Here is a 27,417-nt window from a genome sequence, read left to right as displayed (position 1 = left end):
ACATTGCACTTCTGAGCACAATGGAATCTATGAATCTTGTATGCCTGGAGTGATTTTCTTTTTTTTTTGCCACAGCATAAATAGTGGAATTAATATGTACTTCAAGGAACTGTCAATTTGCTAGTATTTTGTATTGTATTAGCATCTCCGTCCACTACAAATAATTGTTGTCTATGCAATTCTAACAGCTGTTCATGTGGAAGCTAAGTTTTGGTACATTATGAAAAACAAGTAAATAATCATTAGGGCCAGTGAAACATTTAGTTGCCTCAACATACTGGTGAAGCTATCAGCCCTCAACAGCCAAGCTCTCATAGGCTGAGAGAAAAAATAACATAGGCTCTTCAGCCAGAACAAGAAAGCCTTACAAAGTGACAGACCAAATGCCAGAAAAGGATGAGTTCTGTGCCAAAGCCTAATCAAGAAGAAGGCCTGTCAAAATGCAATTCTTTCCCCCTGACATTGGCTGACATGGAATTAAACAAGAAGGAAATAGAGATGATTGCACCAAAACATTTCCAATAAATGACACAACAGGGTTCAGAGATATCCATGAAGAGATTCATCTTAATAACATGTAGGTTTAGCAGGCTTTATATTGTAAATAATAATACTCTAAACCATATGTGCCCACCTCAGGACTTAAAGAGACTGCCAAGCGTAGGTAAGACACTTTGTGTGTAGGTCTCTGTTATTTTTAAAACTACTTCTCTAAGCTCTGTCTACCATCTGGAAAAAATAAATCGCACTTAGTTTTGGAGACCTGTGTCTGTGACACTACCTACTGCTACTGACCTGAAGGAGTACTCCAGCAGGGGCCAACTGCAGTTGGGTAGCACAGCTGGTACCCAGGAAGGCATAACCTGGAGACCCAGTTGGAAAAAGAGTTGGATTATGGAATCCCACCCCAAAGAGAAGTGGAGGCACAGACCTGCCACTTGAAAGGGGTGCACTCAGGGTACTGGAAAAGGGGTAGCTTGCCCAGAAACCATGACACCATGTTTTTCTAAGTAGAAATGCAAGGACTATGGATAAAATATTCAAAAGTAGCTATATGTGACATGGAAGCCTAAGTCTCATTTTTAACATAACTTAGGTACTTAGGATCAGGAATCTTTTAAAGGTATTTAGGCACCTAAACGTAAGTGCCTGACTTCCACTGAAATCAATCAATGAAATCAATGGGAGCCAGGTACGTAGGCATTTTGAAAATACCACTAGGTGCCTATCTGCATCTTCAAGAAATGTGACATTTTTAGATGTGAGAAACCCAAGACAACAGTATTTTAATCTATAGGATTTTAGACTGTAACTGAACTAAACTCAAGCGTCTGATATAGCGTGATTTCCTTCTGATGTCATAATGCCACTAGCCCCTTAGTAGCAGTTTATAACTACACTGAAAACCAAATAAATTGTCAAGACACTTAAAACACTTCTTGTTTTTCCTTTTGTGTGGTTGAAACTCTCCAAAGGAGGAGGGATATGGCCATGGCCCCATTTCCCCTCCACATCAGCCAGTGATGGAGATGGGCCATCATGATGAATGCACAAACTGTACCTTGTAAAAGAATGCAGGGGCTGCTTAGGCCTGCATTCCACAGAACTCCATGGAACACAGGTTCTGTATCAGTCATGGTAATGTGGGAGCAGTCCCTTGAGTATATTTGTCCTTGTGCATAACATACATGCATTTCCTAGAACCTTCCCTGCCTCCCCCCAGCAGCTTAAAATGCAGCTGTCACAGTTCAACTGCACCTGTATTTCCCCTCTTAAGGTACAGAAATGATACATGCATACAAATTGGATAAACACATTCAGTAAATCATAAACTTTTCAGTGATACCTTACATGACCCATCTTGCATAAAACCTCTTAGTTATGCCATATTCATATCATAACAATATTTCTATGAAGAATAGTGGGTGTAATGTCACAGATAAATTCCAAACTCCCAATAATACAGCCCGCTGCCCTTCAATCAGGAGGTTTACGTAAAACAATGTCAACAGTTTTCTGGTTTTTGTGGTGTATGCCCTGTTTCCCTCTGTCCCATGCTTTCTCTTCTTCTCCCGCTCTAAAGTTGTCAGGAGTCCAGATCAAAACTGAAATTTGGTCAAAAGAATAGGATTTGAAGAGGGACTTGAAGGAGCTGAGGCAGATTGCTTAGTGTACTGCAGCAGGAAAGTTAATCCAGGCATAGGGGGAAGTGTGAGAGAAAGTGTGCAGATACTTGTGGAAAAATAATACAAAGAGAATATGAAGGGAAATGGAGTTGATGGTTGGGGCTGAAATGGTAGGAGCTGAAAGATGAGTGAAGCCATGGACAGAGTTGTACAAAACCCTGAAGAAGAGGACAAGGGGTGTGAATTGGAAGAAGGAAGAATTGCAAAATCAGTGATGCCTGAATAGCAGAGTGATACAGTCAGAGCAGCAACAGAGGAAAATTAGTTTAGCAGCAACATTTTGGGTAGACTGAAGAAGTACAAGTCCTAGCTACCTGTCAGGTAGGGCAGAGAGTAGGAGGTAGCAGTATTCTAGGTGGGAGATTGCTAGGGTTGGACAAAGATGTTGATTAGAGGGGTGAGAAAAAAGGAGATAAAAAATCTGGAGCATATTTGAAGATGTTGAATATAGGGCAATGCAAAATAGTTCATTGGAAAAAGTTTTTGAGACTAAATTTGACTGTTTTTTTAAAAATGCCAAATTCTTGTCTGTTTTCTTCTCTCACATATAGAGCTCGCAACAAACTACAGGAAAAAAGGTATCATCATTTGGCTCATCTCTATATTCTGAAACTTTAAAAGCCTCATCATTTTTCAGCTATATTTTAGAGTTAAAATAGTAAGCGGTTATTATCTTTCTCTATTTCAGAGTGTGAGTCTGTGACCTTGTAGTTTCTTTGTAATAACATGAAATGCTGAGAGGCGGAGGGTGTGAGAGGCTATACAATCCTGCAGAGATCAGCCAAAATCCACATAAAGTTCTCAGATACAGCATTTGCATTAAGAGCGTTCCATTAACAAATATGCTTTCAGCATAACTCTGGGTGAAATCCCGGCCTTATTGAAATCAGTGGCAAAACTCCCACTGACTTCAGTAGGACCAGGAATTCACTTTCTATCTGCTCCACATCAGAGAAGGAGTTATTTCAGCTAGGGTGTGGAATGCCTTGCAACCTTCACTTAAGTTATCTTCACATAGTAGACAAAATGAATGTTTTGGACTAGGCTTTCTTATAAGATTTTCTGACACTCTTTCCACTTGGTCAGGCAGGAAATCTCCCAAGAACTTCTTTTCACAATATTCAGCTCCCCTGCATCTGAGATACCAGAAAGTGCAAAAGAAAGAAAAAACAATTATTATTATTATTTATTATTGGTGGGTAATATCTACTCTTCAAGCTGGAGATGTCATTCCCAGCTTGAGGAGACATACCCATGCTAACTTAATGCCACAGTGGCATGATCAGCAAGAAGGGCTAGCCACCCCAGCTACATGCTTATGATCTTAGATAGGCTCTCCTGCTTCTTGTGCTGCCATGACTATACTTTATTTTTAGTGCTTTAGTTCAATGAGAGCAGCGCAAACAAGTCTCCTTGAGCTGGATCCAAGTGTAGATGTACCCTGAATTACAGCAGAGCCAAAAGGCCCCAGTCAAGATCAGGTGACCATTGTACTAGGCATTTGTACAAACCAACAGTAAGGGACAGTCCTTGCATCAACAAACTTACGGTCTAAATATATAAGACAAACAATATGTGGGAGACAAGAAGTAAATAGATATGGAAATAAGGCACAGAGATTATGTAGCAGTGTTGCACTGATCTGGGGTGGACAGTAATGACAAATGTACATAGCAGCTAAAATCTCAGATGCAGTATATAGTCTTATCCTGGGTGAATATCAGACAGGTAGCCAATGAGTGTCACTGTTACTCTTTGGCAGCACTTGACTAGATTGTCATGACAATAAAGTTCTATTGAATTGCATTAGTTGGCCTGCCCAGGTTCACATAGGAAGTCCTGTGGCAGAGCCAGGAATTAAAGGCAGATCTCCTTTATTTACAGTATTTCAGCTTTTCTGTTTCTGACAGACATGGAAGTACATATGTGCACAAAATAATTGAGGAGAAAATGTATTTAAACTCTTTAGAATCTCAAAAAAAGTTTGATTAGTGTTTGGAACAAAAGTTCAGGTTGATTCATATTTCCTCAAAACTCATACAACCATTCCTGCTAAGACTGGCTCAAACCATGTTGCCTTTTGGAGATCCATCATCTAACACTAAAATAGAAATCCAGATCTGAAGTTAGGTACTTTAGAGAGAATACAAGCATCTTGATGAGCATCATTAAATAGTTCAGACTACAGCAGACCTCAAGTTACATCACTTTTTATAAATAAGCTTGAGCAGACGTGACAGTAGAGACTTTCCCTTTATCCACTGCTAAGAAAAAATGTATTTACTGTATTACAGCAAGACATGGATTTCTCCACCTTGTCCTAGCTATGTGTTGTATTAACTGGTACAACAGCACAAGGGAAGATGGCACATAAATGAGCTAATCTCATTGACTTTGGGAACAGCTGCACCTCATACTAACATATAACATTTGTAAGTGTCACTAGCAGCATGCAAAAGATCCCTCCCCTTAGAACTCTTGCTGCATGTGATTGAAAAGGAGGTTCACGGGGTGATGAAATAATGAGGAAAATGTCTTATTTCAGCTCTCCTGCCATAATACATTCTTCTCAAGATAGCTGATGATAAAAAAGGTTGTAATTTTGTCACTTCTCATCAAATCAGCTTTGGTTTCATGGTCTCTGATTCTAGTTTTAGCACAAAGTAGTTCTAGATACATACTCTCTACATCAATTTATATGTTTGTATATAATACACACACACACAGAGATGAAAGTATTCTGAAGTACCTGCTACGTACTTCTTCCAGCTGATGAAGGTTATGACAGCTTTGGGTCTTGTTAGTAGATAGATCATTCTCATCTCTAGGAGAAGCAAAGGGATTGTTAGAACCAGAACAGCAAGAAATTCTTTCAGTCCGTGTGGCTTCCTATAAACTCAATGGAACATTAAAAACTGGCTACTTCAAAACAAGCAAAATCATATCAGTGGCAGCACCCAATACCCAGCTGCTAAGATCATTTTCCAAATGTTGCTCTGGCAACATCACACCCTTTATAAATTCTCCAGTGATTCCCCATTTTCTACTGCATCAAATTCTTATCCTCACCTTCAAGGCCTTGCACAATTCTTTTTTATACTTTCGTCTCTTATTCCATCCTTCTGCCAATGGTGCCGGGCTCAGACATCTATTATTTGCTTCTCTGAGAATACCTTCATACTTCCATCGTATCCTTAATGCATGGTGCATTGTCCCCTAATTAATCAATAAGACCACTTTTCTTCCCTGAAGGAGAAGTTGAGGATAGACGTAGGGGCAAGAAAGACAGAAAGACATGCTAGATGACAGAGCAGAAAGGGGTGGGCTGGCATGGACCATAGCAGAAGGGTCTTTAACCATTAGATAATATTCCCCTCCAGAGCCTGGAGCAAAATCTAGGATTCCTGAGTTCCAACATTCCTCTGCTGTCTAGGAAATATCTGTGAACTCTCCAGCAAAGTGTGTTAGTTTCAGCTCCCTCTAGTGGCTAACCCATACAGAGGATAATAGCCTACTACCAGTAACCAGTTATTCGATTAGCTCACGTGAATTGTGCTGTGGTTTCAATAATTCCAAACCCATAGATGACCTATGTGGGGTTCACTTCCACATGATGGAATTACTGGTTAAAATGGTTAAGCTTAAGCCAATTTTACCAAAAGTGGCCACTGCATGTCCCTCGTTTTCTGTGTGCCCAAATTGAGACAACAGCGACCTTATTGGCAGAAGTGCTAAGCACTCACAACTGCAATTGAAATTGATTGGAGCTGTGCTCTCAACATATAAAGTGCTAACTACTCTGAAAAATAAGGCCCTAATGCATCTCAAGATAGGCACCCAAAATTAGTGGACACTTGACAATGTTTACTTTAATCTCTCTCGACCTCAATTCCCCATCTGTAAACCAGAACCAATAATAACATCTCACCTCAGAGTCTGTTGTGAAGATAAATTCACTGATGTTTGTGAGGCACTTAGATTCTACAGGAAGAGCCCATGAGTAATTTATAATTTTGTGTTTGTTGGATGGTTTGGATGGCATGAATTAAATAAGGCCTGGGATCACACACTGAATTATGAGAACAAAAAGAAATATTGAATTGCTCCTTATTCACTGAGCATCGTCCAGCCAATGCACTGAATGAGCCAGGGGCTTTGTGGAAAAAAATAATATGTGATCATGTAATTAAAGACTGTACCATAACTATAGACTTAAATTAAAGACTGGTCAAATTAAGGCTGCATGGGCAACCTTAATTCTTGCATTTTCTAATTTTTAAGTGCTTGACTTTGCAACCTTAATGTTCGTTTTGTTGTACATAATTTAAAATCAAATAGTCAAGTCAATGGAGCTATGTGGATTTGCACCAGCTAAGGATCTGGACCAAGTACTAAATTCAGCTCTGGCTTAAATATGTCAACTCCATTAGCTTCAAAAATGTACCTCTACATCTCCACATTTTTTAGTCCAAAAGTGACAGATGACGCTTATCTTTACAAACCTAACCTCTCAACCACCTACTCATTAATTTACCTTGTATAAAAAAAGTCTGAATAATACAGAGCTCTGTGGTACAAGAATAACCACAATATCCCATTGTATTGATGTTTGCTGCAGCAATGCAGTGAAATGCACTGATCATAATAGCACAAGATTTCTGTGATCCCAAACCATGAACAAACTGGGCACAAATGACAACAATTGTCATCTAGTAATCCAAAGTGGGAGAGACCCCTATGATCACAAATATGGGTAAAACTGCAGAAATATGTCCATGAATATTGTTTTGAATTTTTATAAATTTTTTCTTTGACTGTGTTTGTACCCCTTTTGTTTTCACTTTCTACAAATAACCTAGTAAGAACATTTACTCTCAGGAATATATGCCATGAATACTGGAATATATTTGTGCAATGCATATTTAAAATTTTAATCAAAATTGTTTGCACCAATAATCATAGTTTCACTCATCTCATCAGGGAATAGAACTGTGCATGAAGAATCTAAAGACCAAAAATTATCCAGACAGATTATTTGGTGAATATTCTGAAACACAAATAAATCCAAGAAACTCATGCTATAGTCATGAAGAGAAAAAAGAAGCAAAATTAATCAAATAAATTAGTAACTGTAAAGTATTATTCCGTCTCTCTCCACAAATAAAGCTTTGAGAGTTTTTTTTTTTTTAAACCAGGACTAGGTCCCAGCTCTCTTTCTCTCACATTTATTACCCACCAGATGCCCATTATGGTTGGAGTTACACACAACAGTTATCATAGTAATATCTGTATTCACATAGCAGTAGGTCTTGGAACAGAGTTCAGGAGTAAGAGAGATCGTTTGTGTGTGTTCACCTCCTGAGCTGTTCTGCAACTTCTGAGAGTGGACAGATGTGTCGGAGGTTTGCCCTTGAGCAGTGGGATGACCTATTTTCTGACTAGATCAGATCACTGCACAGCCTTACATGGCCTTCTCAGCCTTGTTTGGGGGCCAGGAAGCCTGTATAAATTGTGTAGTGTGCACTGGACAGGGCCTGGCAAGCCAAAAGCAAACTGCACCTTTTTGTTTTAGACTAACTCATCCTCAAGAGCCTAATGTGTATGAACAGCAGTGAAATTTCAAGTTAGTGTTAGCAAATTTGTTGCATTTGCTAACCAGGACTTGAATATCTGGTTAATAGCTCACTATATTTTTTATATAACAGATATATGAATATAGATCCATGGATATTTCTGTTGTACATGATCAAATTCTTGCAGAAACACTCTTCATACCTATACTTGCCTCTCATTCTCAGGTACATTACACAATTTCTGGTTCTCATTAGAAGTATTCCAATATTCTCTTTGGGTTGAACACAGCACAAGTGTCACCACTCCCAGAGGAAAGGACCTCATATAATTTAGTTTTCCCTCCTAGCTGCAAATTAGCTCTTCTGTATGAGTTTTCACCGTTTAAAATTTGTCATGTACTATTTATGAGCTCCACATACAGTCTGTCATTCAAAGCAATGTCTTGGCAAAAGAAAATGCTTAAATAATTCTTTAGATGTATTTATGTTTACATTCCATACTTCAAAACAATCAGAAACTGGAACAATGAAAGTACAAATATTGTCAGATTTAGTAGTGTTGTAGCTATCAATCTATGTTTTTTTTTCTAAAATTGCAATCTAAATGCACATTCCATTATTTCATTTTTGCTCAGACGCTGCTTAAATCATGTCATCTCAGGTGACGTATATATAGCTACTGTGAGAGATATTACTCTTTTGAAGACAATAATGCAAACAAAAATACCATTGACTGCAATGGGAACACCAGCTGGCTGATTATTTGAATTATACATATCTGCTTCTGTCATTGTGGCTTGAAAACAGATTTTTTTTAAAAAAACCCATTGTTTAAATTGAATAATATTATTTTAAATAGAAAGAGACAACATACCCCCGATTTTCTGAATCAGCGATTTAAAAAAAAAATTGTGTTATTGTATAATCTGGAGATGTTAAGAAGCTTATGCCGCCCTCTTGTTTCCCTGGACCACCTGCTATGCTGAGGTTGGATTTTATATATTTCTTGTCCCTTTGCTTTCTGATTAAATTCCACTGTAATCCATCTAGTCTCTCATTTTGATAGGTTTTATTTATTTATTTACATTAAAACACAGTGTATTTTTACACACTTCCTCCTTTTTAAAAAATTACAAAAAGGGGTGATTGGGGAATTTGCGCTATCTACAGCCAGATGCTTGTTGCTTTTCATAAACATTTTATTTTAAAGTAAATTTTTGGCCACTCAGGTGTAAAACCTGTTTTGACTTTTAAGATGATCTGGAAATGTTCATGTTCAGGATTTCCCATTTTCTTTCCTTTGTTCTTTTTAGCTATGGCCACGAGCCAGTGGTCCAGTCTGCTTGCCAATGGAGATGAAATCCAGGATCCAGAACACATAACCTCTGTCCTTTGGTGATGTTTCAGTCTGAATCTGAACTTCATGGCTTTGGACTTTTTCTAATTTCTTACCATCCACTGAGTAGCACTTTTCTTAACAGTGTATTCTTTGCCACTGTATTCTTTGTTCCAAAGCCATTGCGGCCAATAGAAAGACTACCATTGATTTCAGCTAGTCTCATATGATTATAAACTGCTCCTGTTTTTATGGTTTGACATTGGAAAGTTTGAGGGGGGCGGGGATGGGATGCAAGGAGGTGATGCAGAGAAGCCACTTGAGTTCCTCCAGATTCTCCTTCCCCACCTTCACTCCTGTGTGGGGGAAGCAGCAAAAATATTACAGCTTGAAGCATAATTAACTCTGTGCTCTGGGTATTTCTACACAGCAAAGAAAAACCCACAGCTGGCCTGTGCCAGCTGACTCAGGCTTGCGGGACTTGGGCTGCGAGGCTGTTTCATTGCTTTGTAGACTTCTGGGCTTCCATATTGCAGGGTCCAGAAGTGCCCAGCACTGAAACAGCCCTGAAGCCCAAGCTCCACAAGCCCGAGTCAGCTGGCATGGTCTAGTCCCCAGTGTCTAGTTGCTGGGTAGACACACCCTCTGAGACTTAGTTTACACTATAAAGTTATGGCAGCAAATCACATCCGCTAGCTGACAGCTATACTGACAAAACCCTCAGTGTAGACACAACTATACCATTAGAAGCGTGCTTCTCTTAGCTTTGTTAACCTCATTCAGGGAGGTGATGCAGCTATGCTGGCAGAACCCCTTTTGTACTGGGGGCTATTCCAATATAGGCTTTGTAGTGTAGACATCGCTGATGGTAGTTCCAGAGGCAGCCACAGATACCTGCATTTAGTTTCCTACTGTATGAGGCTTAGACGTGTGTGTTTTTGTTTTATTTTGCTTGGTAATTTACTTTGTTCTGTCTGTTATTACTTGGAACCACTTAAATCCTACTTTTTATATTTAATAAAATCACTTTTTGCTTATTAATTAACCTAGAGCACGTAATTAATACCCGGGGAGCAAACAGCTGTGCATATCTCTCTATCAGTGTTATAGAGGGTGAACAATTTATGAGTTTACCCTGTATAAGCTTTATACAGAGTAAAATGGATTTATTTGGGGTTTGGGCCTCATTGGGAGCTGGGTATCTGGGGGCTGGAGACAGGACCACTTAAGTTGTTTTCAGTTTAGCCTGCAGCTTTTGGGGGATGTGGTTCAGACCTGGGTCTGTGTTTGTAGCAGATTAGCATGTCTGGCTCAACTAGATGGAGTACTGAAGTCCCAAGCTGCCTGGGAAAATGGGCTTAGAGGTAGTCTCAGCGCCCTTGGCAGTCCCAAGGGTGTCTCTGTGACCCAACCCATCACAAATATATCTCCTGCAGCAGCTGTGCCCTCTGTGGGCAGGCAGGAGATGATAAGGGTTAGGCAGCAGAACAGATTCCCCCCAAATCTACACAGATCTGGGAGGATCAGTGGCTTTTTCTACAAGGGAGTAGGGAAAAGACACCAAACCTGTACTCCCCTACCCAAAGAATTCAAAGGAAACTCTACAAGTTTTAGCTCATGGAGTTTCCTCTCCAATTTTCAGAATATGCCCCAAATGGGGGAATGCAGGTCTTTTTTTAACATTAGGTTTCATTATCATACAAGGAAAGATAGTAAATCAAGAAAAATCTGCTCTTGTCTTATATTAAGTTCAAATGCCATTATTAAATGACATGTGTACATGCTAAGTTTATCTTAATCTTTCCTTATATTTTAGTGCTTTGTCTGTTAAATAAAAGCCTTTTGAATTATCTTGTGTGGAGCTGTTTTACTTTTACTTTATGTTTTTATATTACTTATTATCAGTGTTTTTGTTATTTGGTTTTGGCCATAAACACAGTGATATCACTTGCAAATGAACCCTGCATTCTCTGAAAATCTAATACAACTATTCACTAATTAAAAAGATGACCAACATGTTAAAGCATCTTAGAACATGCTGAAATTTTGTCATTTCCTACTGAAACCCTAACTCTGCAATTATTCTTGCTCTATTACTTACAAAGAACCAGCATTTCTGTGACCTACACTAGTGTACTCATAATTCAGAATATTTTTAAGTCCTTTATTTAATGGATGAGATAGGACCTTTTTCCCAGTACATGTGCTCTTGTGTCAGAAAATATTAGCAATCCACAGAACCACTGGATTATTTCTTTTCAGTAGAAAAGTCTGAAATCGCAATATACAGTTTCTTTTTCCAGACACGGAAGATGTGGGAGACTCTAACATTCCAAATTGGGCCTACCATACCCTTTCCTCCTTAAGTGTATTTGCTAAGCAGTGAAGTACTACATCCTAGGATATGTCTGCACTTGCCTCCCAACCCAGGTAATCAGACACACGCTGGTGCTGCTTCAGTTAACACACTAAAAATAGCATTGTGGGCATAGTGGCATGGGCAGTTACGTGGATTACCCACCCAAGATCAGATCTATGGGGTCAGGTGGTCTTTTACTTGGGCAGATAGTCCATGCCGCAAAGTACACACTGCTATTTTTAGCAAGCTAGCTAGCATGTGTCTGTCTATTGAGGCTGGAGGAATATATAACTTGGAGTTTGGGGTGTGATTCCCAACACAAGGAGACGTACGCGCACTAGTGCTGATTGAGCTAGCATGCTACAACCAGAGCATAGCCACTGCAGTGTGAGCAGCGGGATGGGCTAGCCACTCTAGCAGCGGCCAGTACATCCCTCGGCCCGTGCCACTTCCCTCAGCCCCCGTTGGCCTGCAGCGGTGAACCGCAGCCAGTGGCAGCCACGATCAGCCGAACCTGTGGATGTGGCAGGTAAACAAACTGGCCCAGCCCGCCAGGGGCTTTCCCTGAACAAGCGGCATCCCAAGTTTGGGAAACACTGGCCTAAGGACTTGGATGGGCATATTATGGGGGCAACTGGCCCATCTCACCACTTGCACTGCAATGGATACATTCTATTTTTAGTGTGCTAGCTCAATGAGAACTAGCACAATCATATCGCCTCCTCCTGGGAATTACACCCCCAGCTTCAGGTGTACATGTACCCTGGGAGTCATGCTCCCAGCTTCAGTGTAGCCATATCCCTGTGACCAGAGAAGGCAGACCAAGTGCAGAGGGAGAGCTTTCATATCCCCTTATGATTATAAGCCAGCACTGTTTTCTCTCATTACACTCTGGCCCCTTTTGAACATCTTCAGACAAGCGGTGACCTTGGAAGTTGGAGAGCACCAGGCAGCCTCGTCTGAGACTGTTTTAACATTGAGACATTACAAGTCACAATGAAGCCGGATCTGCAATGACCCTTATGTTCTGCTATTAGCCCCATTTGCCCCTGGGAGGAATGTCTCAGGATCTCTCTCAGGCACAGCTTTCCCACCTCATAGTACATTACCAAGATAAAAGCCACTAGAAGAATGAGCTGATTTCTAAGTTTGCTGTTTAGTAAACTAGTGAATTCTATTGCTCAGGAAGTGGAATATTGCTATCCCAAGCTAGTGTCAGCAATAGAAACTTCTGGCTTTCCCTCACCCCTTCAAAGCCACATAGAGGGTTACACGCAATCTAATAATACCCTTATCTAGTGCTTTTCATCAGTAGGTACCAACGTGCTTTACACTGGCAGGCAATATCATTATCCCCATTTTACAGCTGTGGAAACTGAGGCACAGAGAAGGGCACTGACTTGCCCCAGGTCACCCAGCAGGATAGCAGCAGAGCTCAAAATAGAACCCAGATCTCTTGCATTCCAGTCTAGTGCTCTAGCCACTAGACCACATTGCTTCCCCAGAATTAGTAAGGAGGACAGTGTTTGGGTTCTGGGAACCTCTGAAATGTTTCTAAATGATACTAGTAATATAACTGCACTATGGGGTGGTGAGACACTTTGTTCACTAATGTTAAGGGACCTTGAGGGGATTTTGCTTTTCTCTACAGTATGGGGCACTGGTCACTTGCTAGGATCGTCTGGTATATCTTATCAAAACAATTCCCTGTTATTGCAGGGGCCTTGGTGCACCTCAGTCCCTCCTCTTCCCTGTCTGTGACACAACAATTTAATCTTCTCAGGGCTGCAATACTTTGGTCTAATTCTGACTGAGGTGCTTGGTGTGGGGGAGGCTGGGTAGTGTTTAATGGCTTGTGATATATAGGTGGGAAGACTATATGATCTGGTGGTCCTTTCTGGCCTTAAATTTTATTCCTTGTAAAGCACTTCAAGATTCTCTCACAGATGGTACTATAGAACTGCAAAGTGCTAGTAATATTACTAGTGTGTTATCTTTATGAACCCTACTTTATTACACATGCTTATCACTATCTAATATGTGACTAATCATACCCTCCTACTATTTTTGTGGTATTATTCTATGAACGGCACAAATGTCACATATGTACATGAATGTATAGTTATATAATAAATGTGTGCATGGCAGAGTACAATCTTTATTTACTTTAGCATGAGGTAATTAAGTGCATATGATGTAAGTCCTACAACAATTAGCAATAGCGTGTATATATTGGCATGCGTCTGCTGCATATTCAGAAAGAATACGAATTTCATTCTAGTGACCTACCTCTTCCCTGTTTCTGACTCCCCACTTTTTAATTACTTATGTAGACTTGCTTGATATCAACTAAGTGATGCTTTAAATTTGGGCTTCTTTAAAAGCCTCAGAAAGGAGTGATGCAACTAGGCAGCATTTTTGCCTGTTAGCCCAAGGCATCACTGGGTTGGATCACCAACTTTTTTCAGCAGAACAGCAGCTTTCCAGGCTGACAGCGTACTGCACCTGACAATGGCTATTCTCCCTAGCTGCGATGAAGGACAGAAAATGTTCATGTCAGTCCCACTGGTTTTACATTAAAATGAAACAAGACTAGAATTTCAATAGCTGAGTTCAGCAGTACAGTACTCCAAACTCCAAAGTAAACTCTCTTGATTTCAACTACAAAAATGTAGCAGCAACAACAGAATTCTACAGACTGAATTTCAGAGGGTATATAAAGACTAGAGGGATGCAGGTAATAAATTCCTGCTACCAACTTTCACCTGATATTAAAAAAAAATACTGGTTTTCATAGGCAGCCAATCATCCAGATTAGCCTCTTGCTTTTGCTTCAGTCAGTGGCCATCGTAGAAGATTACAGTGAATGAGCAGAGCAGTGCCTCCTGGGTCTAAATCAGAAAAGCAGCCTTAGATAGTACAGCATTTAAGCATGTGCTTAAGTGCTTTTATGAATTGATCCTTTAGTGTGCAATTGAGAGGGGCAGTTTAGTTAGAGGTGTTCTACCTTCCTTGCAAGTACTGGTAGATGGTTCTTAAAAATACTGCCATTGTCAAAATTTTAGAGCCTGATGCTGAAAAGGGGGCAAATTGTGAAGAAAAAGAAAATTGTTAATTTTGAAAATTTTCTATACAGATTTGGGAGGGTTCATCATCATATTATTATAGGTTTTGGTAACTGAAAACAATTGGCTGGTCAGGCAAAAGTGTTGGTTGCTGAAAAATATTTTTTCCCCCAAATGTTCTTATTTTCTGTTGTTGAAAATAAAAAAAATCAGTTTTCAGGTTTTAGATTTCTAACAGAAAAACTGATTTATTTTCTTTGCAAACTAACATTTCCTTTGTCCATTTGGACAAAATAAAAATTTTCTTCCAAATAAAATATTCAAATGAAAACTTGACTAGCTCCACTTCCCTGCTCCAATTACTCTATTCACATGAGAAAAGATATGTATGTACTTAAGGATTTGATTTGATCAGGCAAATACTTAGGTGCTGATACAGTGAAGTATTTAGCCATGTCCCTATTTCAGAAAATCATTCCTATTCAGGAAGACATTTAAGTATTAGCTTAACTTTGAGCACATGTTCAAGTGTTTTGCTTTCAGGTCTTCATCACATGTGCACAGTGTGATTTTCAAAGCTTAATAACTCAGCCTAATCTCAACTAATTTTCATCAGAACACTAAAAGACACTTCTCAGCAATAAAGCCTCTCCCTCTCTGCCAAATAACACTTTATTTCCTTAAGCTGTCTCCACTGTACAGTTGGTCAAGCAAAGGTCACTATCTATATAGATATATAATAGGGAAAGTGTATTTTCCCCCCACTGCCCTCATTCTGAAAATTGCCTCAAACTATTTTGTCAAACCCCAAATAAAATAAAATCATCTTCAGGCAGATGTTTGATCTGAGGTAAAAATTCGGGTAAATTATGTGTGATGGTAAAAAAGGGTTTATAATGGAAATAAATTGGCAATCTTAATTAACAGTTGGGAGCATTTCCAGCTATTAATCCATCTACAACAATGGGAAGAGATTTCTAAATTATCAAGGATTCAAACCAGCAAAAAGGTGAGTTTCCCCAATTATTAGTGAAGATAATCACTGTCAGTAATGGGATTTGGGGGTTCTAAACACCTTGCACAGGGTACTCAGCATTTTGCAGAATGGCCACTTACACCTGATTCTTTAAACATCTAAGTATGTGCATAACTTTATGCACACAAGTAGGCTCATTTACAAATGGTACTATTCATGTGCATAGAGTTACACACAACTTTACATTTCTGCAGGACTGTGGATCTTAATGTTGTACTTGTCAGTTTAACCAAATTATCTATCAGCATATTTAGAGAGAGAGAGAGGTTTTTTAATGACAGCTCCCTAAAGAAACAGTACAGAAGTATTTATTATTTTATACAAGCCAACATGTCAACACATTTTAGTGGAATCTCAGTGTATTTTTTGTCTAGCAACAAAAACTAGAGAATAAATTATTTATAACATTTGTAACTATTTTAAGCAAGCTTGTTTTGCATGGCTACCAATCTACAAATTAATCAAAATAATTTGATGTAATTAGTATCTCTTGTACATTATAGATGCTCTTCATTTTCTCATGTCACTTATCATTCCCCCTGTAACAGTTCAGCTGAAATCTACTTAACGTAGCATCCAGTAATCAGATAATATCTGTCCATTGTGTGCAACTTTCAGATGTTCTGAAATATACCAGCTGTTAGAAAGGTAATACTTTACTTCAAGACCCACAGGTATATAGCAAACATATTTTGCTGTGCATAACATCTGGTACCAGTTTTTGCCAGACCACAGTGCGTATTTAATAATTACATCCTATCTTGAAGTACTTTAATCATATACATTCATATAGATATATGCATTGTTCCACTAGTGGATTTTACTATCAGAATTATCTGGCAATTTTATGTAACAGCAGATAAAGCCATGGGAACAAAATCTGTTATAAGATACAGCCATACAACCCAAACGAAGTCAATATCCACCCAGGTGTAAGTGTCTGCAGAATTATCAAATATGAATATTTGCTACTCTTAATATAAAATGTGTTAAATGTATTAAAACAATGCCTTTCCATTCTTGCGTTTCTGTCCGTGTGTCTGAGTTAGACAGCTAATTAGAATACATTTAAATAATTCCTGGATTCATAGATATTTAGGACAGAAGGGACCATTATGATCATCTAGTCTGACCTCCTGCACAACGCAGGCCACAGAATTTCACCCAACACTCCTACAAAAAAAAACCTCACACCTATATCTGTGCTATTGAAGTCCTCAAATCGTAGTTTAAAGACTTCAAGGAGCAGAGAATCCTCCAGGAAGTGACCCGTGCCCCATGCTACAGAGGAAGGCGAAAAACCTCCAGGGCCTCTTCCAATCTGCCCTGGAGGAAAATTCCTTCCCGACCCCAAATATGACGATCAGCTAAACCCTGAGCATATGGGCAAGATTCATCAGCCAGATACCCAGGAAAGAATTTTCTGTAGTAACTCAGATCTCACCCCATCTAATAGCCCATCACAGGCCATTGGGCCTATTTATGAATATTTAATTACCAAAACCATGTTATCCCATCATACCATCTCCTCCCTAAACTTATCGAGTTTAATCTTAAAGCCAGATAGATCTTTTGCCCCCACTGCTCCCCTTGGAAGGCTATTCCAAAACTTCACTCCTCTGATGGTTAAAAACCTTTGTCTAATTTCTAGTCTAAATTTCCTAGTGGCCAGTTTATATCCACTTGTTCTTGTGTTCACATTGGTACTGAGCTTAAATAATTCCTCTCCCTCTCTGGTATTTATCCCTCTGATATATTTATAGAGAGCAATCATATCTCCCCTCAACCTTCTTTTAGTTAGGCTAAACAAGCCAAGCTCCCTGAGTCTCCTTTCATAAGACAAGTTTTCCATACCTCGGATCATTAAAGTAATTAAAGTGTTACATTGTAAATATCCAAATTAATCATCTATATCCTAATACAGAAACCGATCCTCAAAAGTTATTTCTTCCATGAAGACCAAAAGAAGAGATGGCTGTCATTCAGCAAAAAATTTATTTGATGAACAGTTCTCTACTGACCACACAATAGGTCAAATAATGAAAAAAAATTATCAAGTTATTTGAGGAAAAACAGCAAAATTCATAGAATAATGTAGTCAGAGTGCTCAAACAGTGTTTTCACAGAGCAATCCATTAGCTGTGTGTTGATAGCTAGTTAAAATCTTATCATACAATTAGCAAAAGCTCAAATGAATGGACCACTCAACCTTGCCTAGCACTATGGCTAGTTCCAGTAAACATAGGGGCATCTGGCAAAACTATTTCATTAAGGACCATAGCTGCAAGGCCTGAGAATCAGGGCAGCCCTACACTACTGCTTAAGTCGATCGAACTTACGTTGTTCAGGGGTGTGAAAAAGAGATCCTTCTCAAGCGACGCAAGTTACAGTGACCTAAGTCTACACTGGCACTATGTCAGCTAGAGATGCTCTCCCACCGACATAGCTTCTGCCTCTCACAGAGGTGGAGTAATTATGCCAATGGGAGAGCGCTCTCCCATTGGCATAGAGCGTCTTCACCAGACACACTGCAGCTGTGCCAATGTAGCACTTCTAGTGTAGACCTGCACTCAGTGTGTGTTGTTCTTCCCACTGCTTTCTATGAACTCCCATGCCATTCAAGCTGGAGAGGAAAGGGATGTTCAAGATCATAGTTAGGGGGAGAAATAAAGGCTGGTCTACACTCCGGGGCGGAGATCGATCTAAGTTACTCAACTTCAACTACGTGAATAACCTAGCTGAAGTCGACATACTTAGATCTACTTATCCCGGTGTCTTCACTGCAGTGTGCCATCGGGAGACACTCCCCCATCAATTCCCCTTGCACTTCTCATTGAGGTGGAGTACCAGAGTCGATGCTAGAGCGATCAGCAGTCGATTTATCGCGTCTATACTAGACATGATAAATCGACTCCTGCTGGATCGATGACTGCCCGTCGATCCAGCCGGTAATGTAGACATGCCTTAAGTCTTTTATTTGGAAACAGAGTATGTGTCTGTCATAAGAGGGGAATAGAGGATAGATGTTTCCTGTTAAACAGGAGGGGAGCAACTTGCAACAAGCTCCGGAGACTTCCAGAGGGATAAAGGGTGATATTTCTTGATCTCCTGCAGGGCTCCAATGCTGCAGAGCTGTCTCATCATAAAGCAGTTTGTACTCTACATCACATGCTACCGTCACAGGACCCATATACATTACCATATGACTATGTGAGGAGTAGTCCCCATAGCCAGGGAGATATGACTGCATTGTCTGAACCAGACATGATATTCAAATGACATTCAAATTTCTTTAACAGGCAAACTCTCTTTTGTTTAAACTTATAAGTGCACAGACCTAGCAGGGATCCTGGAAAAGAGAAACAGAACTGAAAACTGAGAAGAAATTTTTAAAAAAGTAGGGGACATAAGTCAGAAGTGAAGGAAGTGTTGGCATTACCCTCCTTTTTCGGTAAACCTCTAATATTTCAACATAGCCCAAGATCCTAAGTACTTTCTGGCATTTCAGACTCTCTGGAATAAAGGGTCCCAGTTTAACTGGACAGATACAGAATTTTATATGATGTTACAGGGTGCCAAGAACTTCATGAGTGTTGACACTAATAAAGCTATTCTTTTGCTCAAGTGAGTGTTAATGATTACTTGTTCAGTATTCCATAATCAAATTATTCATATCACTATATTAATAGAAAAAATCCTCCATTCCAATTTCTGTGTTGCTGTTGAGCCAGAAGCTGTCAGGAGCAACACCGGGCACATTTAAAAAAAGAAAAGCATGCTTTTCTATAGCTGTCTCAGAAAATAAAATATTGCTGTAAAGGTGTTCTGGCTTTTGACTATGAAAATACAATCACCTTAAACCATGGTAACTCCTAAGCACACTGACACACATGCAGGCACAGGGTAATTGAGAAATAGGCAGAATAATCCTTTGGGCTTAATAAACTTTCTACAGCACGGGTCCAGTTGCAGTACCACACCTCTGTTTTGTTTTGATCTGAGTTTAATCTGGGCCCTACAATTCAGACGTGTGGCAGACATTGCCCCCCCCACTTCAAAACGCACACAACAGCCACTGAGCACGGATGCATAGTAGCAGACTATCTGAGACAATGGGCACTGATTCTGATCTCGACTACACCAAGGTAAAGCAGAAGTAGCCACGACTGACATCAGATAAGTCACAATTAAATGAAACCAGCTGGGCTGATTGAAATTTTTTAGATGAAAATTTTGCATTGAAAAGATGACCTATTTTTGAAATAAGAAATTTTCATAAATGTGTTTCTTCTAAAAGATTTTTATGGCACTAGAAAATGTTAAATTTAACTATTTTGAAGAGGGAGGAGGATTTTATTTTACCATTATTTCTTTTCTTTTTCCCCCACTTTTTTCCTTGGTAAAATTTAAAAAGAAAAAATAGTTAAGGGCATAGGGGAAGAAAACAGAAGAGAAAAGAAAAATGAAAATAAACTGAAAATTTGTTTAACTGGAATTTTTTTATGAAAGCTTTGGCAAAGTTGAACAAACAAAAAAATTCTTTTTTGGAACTCAAGGAATGCAAATGTCTTCAAAATTTTTTGCAAAACATTTTATCCATTTTTTTGACCAAATTCTCGAAATTCGGTTGGAGTTCAAAAGCATACTCACTGTATGTGACATACGTGCCAGCCACCCGAGATTACAATCTGTTTCTCAACAAGGTCCCAGTGGACACAGTGGCTATTTGTATGGTAAAGTTGAACTGGAATGGCAAAATGTTGGTAAATGGTAACCCACTGAATTGAGTCAGTTTTCAGAAGTTAGAAGACTGCAATTAAATAGATGTCACACTTTTCCCCCCTGCTATCACGTTCTCATCAGGTGTCACAGTGCTACATATGGAGAATATTTTTAGAAATCCCAGTTTTTTCACCTTCGAGTTTCTGCCTATATGTGTTTATGGAAATCAAACAAGATCTACTTTTTTATTTATTTAGCTTTTCTCCTACTTGGGGTAGCTCATGCGTTATGTATTTTGTGACCATCTCAGGAGCTGGTTTTAAAGCATTTTAAAAGCCTTATCATGTATAAAATGAATGGAAATTGTGACCCGCCTTGTTGACATTTTTAGATTCTCTGGCCAGATCCTTAACTGGTGTAAATTAGCCTTGCTCCAGCCAAGTTCCTGGCCCTAAAATATATAAGATCTCTGGCATTGCTTTTAGTCAAAGCCAAGTGTTGGCTCAGTGTAGAGAGGCACCATGACAGTGGGGGCCATAGGAAATTTTGTGCCTCGAGACAACATACTGCCTTCTGGAGTTCCTCAGCACACAGGAGGAATGTGCACAGTGTGATACTCCTTCAAAGAGATTCTCCCACATGCCCAAAGGGCTCTGATAGCTAGTACAGAGGAGGTGAAGGTATGCCCCCCCTCTTCTCCCACTTCTCTTCACTAGTAAGGTGGCTAACACTCTAGGGCTGCCAGCTGGGAGGAGTCACTGCTTTCATGGTTGGCCCCTTCATGAAGGAAGCAATGGGTAATGGACTTCTTGCCCCTCCCTCAACTCCACAGGGGTCAGTCACAACCTGGCCCGGAATAAGTTGATCTCATTTTATTTTTGCAGAGACTCTACAGTGCCATAAGCACAGCCCACACATACAAGATGGAGCACAAAGGTGAAAGAACTGCTGGGTGTGTGTTTTAAATTAACTGCTTTCTCTACAGTACTGTGACACTGGATGACTGTTTGAGAGGGGGAAAGTGATTGCCACATCCATTTCATTACTGAGGCCTCTAACTTCCAAAAACCATCCAGTGCAGCAGTTCTAACAGTTTAACTCAGCCAACAGCTTCAGGGGATGCTTAAGATCCTTTACCCTAAACATCTTGGAGGCCTTTTAAGATTTTTCATCTGCTCAGAGGAGGCTGCAGGTCTGTAACTCAGTCATTTCTCTTCCAATAAGAATAGGACTTAGTAAAAGGACTGGGTGATGAGCTAAGAGGAACCTTAACTAGCCCCTCAATCACTAACTTTACTTAATAACTCACGTTTACTAGTTAAATAAGTTAGTTTCTTGTCGCTCTTGCTCTCGCTCTCTCTCTTACTTATTTATTAATATCTGAATGAGCAGTAGAACACATTTTCAATCACCTTGTCTAAGAATAATCACAAAATATAATTATGCTTTAGAAAAATTAATATTTGTTGACCTTAAAATAGAAAGACGTATTCAAACCACATCCAGTAACTTCCCCCTCCCACCCAAAGACAGAGCTCTAATTACAATCCCTAAAGTTACTCTTGGCGTGTAGGTTGAAAAGCTTTGCCTTGAAAATACTGTGACAGATGTGGCAATTTCCTGCAATACCTTTGGGAGATCTTACTGTGTCATACTTATGCATCATTGTGGGCTATGAGTTGTATATAACTGCTTGAGGGAAGGTGACTGAGGCTCCTCCAGAAACTAAGAACAGTGGAGGGCTGATTAGGCAAATTCACTCAGGTTATAACACCTGCAGGAAGCAACCACCATCTGCATAGGCTGGTATACACTAGTTCAAACTGGATTCTCCAGAGACCAACAAATGAAGAAAGATTTTTGGGATAAATAGCCTGAGTTTAAACTAACTCAGCCTTCTTTCTGGTCTAGCAAATGGACAGGACTAGAGGCAGAGCACAATGAGGAGCTAGTGAAGTAACTAAAAATGTGATTAAAATGGGAAAATTATTAATTCTTTTTTTTCTTTTAGAGCTAAGTACTTCTCTTGCTAATGTCCATGCAACTCCATTGATTTACATGTGGTTGTAGGAGTGTTTCCAAGGGCATAATTTGGCCTGTGGTCATTTGCTCATGGTGTTCAATTAATTAGAATGCAGAGTGTATTTAACATACTGTGTATTTTTCTAATTATTTGGTATAGTTTGGCTTTAGACACAGTGCCTGGTTCTCCTCTCATTTACACTTGTGTAAATGTGGAAGAATTCCATTTACAGTAGAGCCTCAGAGTTACAAACAACTCAGGAATGGAGGTTGTTCATACCTCTGAAATGTTTGAAACTTTGAACAAAATGTTGTTCTTTCAAAACTTTACAACTGAACATTGACTTAATACAGCTTTGAACCTTTACTACACAGAAGAAAAATGCTGCTCTCCCCACCTTTTTTTAGTAGTTTACGTTTAAATACAGTACTGTACAGTATTTGCTTTGGGGGAGGGGGGTCTTTGTTGCTGCCTGATTGTGTACTTCCAGTTCTAAATGAAGTGTGTGGTTGACTGGTCAGTTTGTAACTCTCAGGGTTACTGTATTTCAGTGGAGTCACTCCAGTTTTACATTGGAGTAAGTGGGCAAAATCTAGCCCCATGTCTGATAATGTATATTATAAGTATTTCTGAACTGACCTATCCATTAAAAATTTTTCATCTTATTATATTACCCATTGTGTACCCTCAAGATCAGGAATTCTGTGTATCAGAGTTTGATTGCCCTTGAAAACAGGGAGGGTAGTGAGCTGCTGTCTTTTACACAAGTGTTGAACCTCAGACCTACCTCCTGTAATAGAAGAGTGAAAAAATATTCAAGCAGACTATTGTACAGTCTGTAAGAAAACATTTCTGAAAGATATTTTATATGATGTAGGACATTTTGGGCTTTGCTACAGCTATCTAATTGATTAATAAGGACTGAGACAAGCTGTGTTAAGTGAACAGTCCAGATTAATTCCACTTTGAAAATTGAAAGGTGGATAAGGAATTGGTTAACAGGGAGACTACAGCGGGTCCTACTGAAAGGTGACCTGTCAGGCAGGAGGGAGGTTACCAGTGGAGTACCTCAGAGATCAGTTTTGGGACCAATCTTATTTAATCTTTTTATTACTGACCTCAGCACAAAAAGGGGGAGTGTGCTAATAAAGTTTGCAGATGATACAAAGCTGGGAGGTATTGCCAATTTAGAGAAGGACCGGGAAATCATTCAGGAAGATTTGGATCACCTTGTAAACTGGAATAATAGTAATAGGATGAAATTTAATAGTGAGAAGTGTAAGGTTATGCATTTAGGGATTAATAACAAGAATTTTAGTTATAAGCTGGGGACGCATCAATTAGAAGTAACGGAGGAGGAGAAGGACCTATTGTTTGATCATAGGATGATTATGAGCCGCCAATGTGATATGGCCGTGAAAAAAGCTAATGAGGTCTTGGGATGCATCAGGTGAGGTATTTCCAGTAGAGATAACGAGGTTTTAGTACCGTTATACAAGGCACTGGTGAGACCTCACCTGGAATACTGTGTGCAGTTCTGGTCTCCCATGTTTAAGAAGGATGAATTCAAACCAGAACAGGTACAGAGAACGGCTCCTAGGATGATCTGAGGAATGGAATGGAAAACCCCTCTTATGAAAGGAGACTCAAGGAGCTTGGCTTGTTTAGCCTAACTAAAAGAAGGTTGAGGGGAGATATGATTGCTCTCTATAAATATATCAGAGGGATAAATACCGGAGAGGGAGATGAATTATTTAAGCTCAGTACCAATGTAAACACAAGAACAAATGGATATAAACTGGTCATTGGGAAGTTTAGACTTGAAATTAGATGAAGGTTTCTAACCATCAGAGGAGTGAAGTTTTGGAATAGCCTTCCAAGGGGAGCAGTGGGGGCAAAAGACCTATCTGGCTTTAAGATTAAACTCGATAAGTTTATGACGGAGATGGTATGATGGGATAACACGATTTTGGTAATTAATTGATCTTTAAATATTCATGGTAAATAGACCCAATGGCCTATGATGGGATGTTAGATGGGGTGGGATCTGAGTTACTACAGCAAATTCTTTCCTGGGTATCTGGCTGGTGAATCTTGCCCATATTTTTTCAGGGTTTAGCTGATTGCCATCTTCGGGGTCGGGAAGGAATTTTCCTCCAGGGCAGATTGGAAGAGGCCCTGGAGGTTTTTCGCCTTCCTCTGTAGCATGGGGCATGGGTCACTTGCTGGGGGAGTCTCTGCTCCTTGAAGTCTTTAAACCACGATTTGAAGACTTCAGTAGCTCAGACATAGGTGAGAGGTTTTTCGCAGGAGTGGGTGGGTGAGATTCTGTGGCCTGTGTTGTGCACGAGGTCAGACTAGATGATCATAATGGTCCCTTCTGACCTTAGTATCTATGAATCTATGAAACAGAATAGCCATTTGTATGTATAACAAGATGAAACTAGAAAGCATAAACATCATACTTTTTGTATACACAAGATGATATGACAGTCAGAAGAGCTGGTCAAGATTTTCCAAATTTTGAATTTTCAACTATATTTTTTTCAAAAATTCAATTTTCAGTTGAAACCAGAAAAAACAGAAATGAAAATTGTTGGGATTTTGATGAGCCATAGCAGTCAGTAAGTACCAAGGGCCAGACTTTCTCTGCCCTGTGCTGATTGACTGTTTTCTCCAAACCTCCCTCTTCCCCGCTGCTTGGCTCCACACTTGCCTCTCTGACCCTCTCCTCTGCTGTCCCCCTCCTTCCCTTCCCTTTTCTATCCATTTAGCTGATCCCCTCCTAACTAAAAACACACCAAAAGGAAAATATCATGGGACTAACATGACATAGGCTGCCATCATACTGTTCACTCTGCTTGTGTGTACTCACTCTGCTTGCACTCTCCTGGGACACCATCCAGCAGCAGGCTATGACACAACACATACCCCTGCATCAGTGTCCCCTCAGTTCAACCATAAAGAGAGCACCATCTCTCTTACTGTCCAATTCAAAGCCCAGTCCAGGCATAATTGTTTCACATACTGTACATATACACTAGTCCACAGAATCCTCCCACATATCTGTTCTGTAAAACTGTTCTCCCAATTCCCACATATCAAGATGCAGCAATTTTCCATTCCCCTCTCCAGAGACAACGCTTCCAGGTCACCCACCTGTAAATCCATTAACACCAGGTTCCCAGGTCCTTTCTGCCCTTGTTCCAGGACTCCACCCATGCCCCACCTTCCAGGCTATCCACCTGAGAGTGACCAGTCTCATGATTCTTGAGCCCAAAATACAATCCAATCACTCAGCCCTTTTCAGCCTGCCAGCACTGGATCTCCATGTCAGGAAGGTCAGCAGGCTATCCCCTTGGCTGGTCTCTTAACCCTTAGCAGCCTCCAGTACTGGCTCTCCTCATCAGGAAAGCCTGCAGGCTAGGCCTTTGGCTGGTCCCCTAGCCAATTCCTCCCTATTCCCAGGGAAGACCACCTGTAGAAGTTTCTGCTGTCAGCAACATCCCTGTCTCTGCCACACAGCTCTCATCTGCCCTTCTCTGTATCTTTCTCAGGCAGCGCCCTAGGTCTACAGCTCACCTGATCTCCTCACCTGTAGGGCCCAGGTGCCCTCTTTAAACTTAATTGGGTTTCAGATAACCAATCACAGGTGCACTGTACCCTGCTCCCTCTTAAAGGGGCCAGTCACTCGCTGACACACCCTTTCCCCGACCCTGTGTCTGTCTTATGTAGTTAGACTATATTGGTTCATTGTTTCCTTGTTCTCCCCTGTCTGTCTGTGTCCATTTACTGTCACTTCTTTTATACTTAGATTGTAAGTTCTTTGGAGCAGTGATCATATTTTGGTTCCGTTTGTACAGGGCCTAGCACAATGGGGTGCTGCTCCATGACTGGGGCTCCTAAATGCTACAGTAATACACATAATAAATAATCATCTATTTGTTCAAAAATAAAAATTAAAATCAAATAAAACAATTCAGGAGAAAAAAAGTCAGAAAATTCCACAGGCGCTATGTCAATGGAGATTTTGGCCCATTGTTTTTAGCAAAGACATTATGTATGAGCCAAGGTCAAGGCCAGAAGAGGATCTGACCCAATGTTTTCAGATTACATTTGTAACTAGCATGCACTGATTTTATGGTCGTGCACAAGCCTTTTCCTGTGTCACAACTTGAAAAAAGAAGACAGAAGCTAAAACAATAAAGCTACCAAGGTGTATATTTGCATGCCGTTGTCCTGATGTCTGTAATCACATCTCTTGCATTAATTTAAATGTCATTCTTGTGACTTTTTTTCTTGAAAATTTTAAAAACAAAATTTTAAATGATTTGTAGAGAATTTTTTCATTTCTTTTCCCACTAAGGAGGATTTTATTATTTTACTCTACCTTCTTCTCACTTAAGGTTATTTATCTATTTTAGTACATTCATCCTCATTATAACACCACTCTGGGGCTCTGAGTGTTAGAAGGAGGTGTTATAAGAAGGATGAATATAATTAAGTAAGAGATAAATGCATACTGTGCTCATTAACAGTAAGACACGTACAAGGAAGCTGCTATTTTATATAATTCCCCTCTTTATATTTAAAAATAAAAAAACAGGAACTTGCTGGAAAAGGCTTCCTTTTAATATTGTCTCTCTCTTATCAGAAGGCTTTAATTATGACTTACCTATTGTACTTAAGACATTCTGCCTTCTGCTTAGTACAAGCATCTCTCATTGACTCCAATGGGAGTTGCACTCAGATTTCTTAAGATTGAATATAGCCCTTAATGACTATCAGTTCTGCAGTGACTAAGTATTTCTGGATGAAGGATTTTGCAGCATGCATCAGTGACAGAGTGGGTAACATCTGAACCAAATTATTAACTCAGTTTTGGATTGTAACCCCCATTTTGTATTAGGACCTCCATTTTGTGCTATGTGATTAATACACGTATAACTTTCATAGAATCATAGGACTGGAAGGAACCTCGAAAGATCATCTAGTCCAGTCTCTGGCACTCAAGGCAGGATTAAGTATTATCTAGACCATTCCTGACAGATGTTTGTCTAACCTACTCTTAAAAATCTCCAGTCATGGAGATTCCACATCCCTAGGCAATTTATTCC

The sequence above is a fragment of the Eretmochelys imbricata genome, chromosome 6 (genome assembly GCF_965152235.1).
Source record: "Eretmochelys imbricata isolate rEreImb1 chromosome 6, rEreImb1.hap1, whole genome shotgun sequence".
NCBI classification, from domain to species: domain Eukaryota; kingdom Metazoa; phylum Chordata; order Testudines; family Cheloniidae; genus Eretmochelys; species Eretmochelys imbricata.
The sequence above is the reverse complement of the archived record's forward strand: the minus strand, read 5'-3'. Positions refer to the sequence as shown.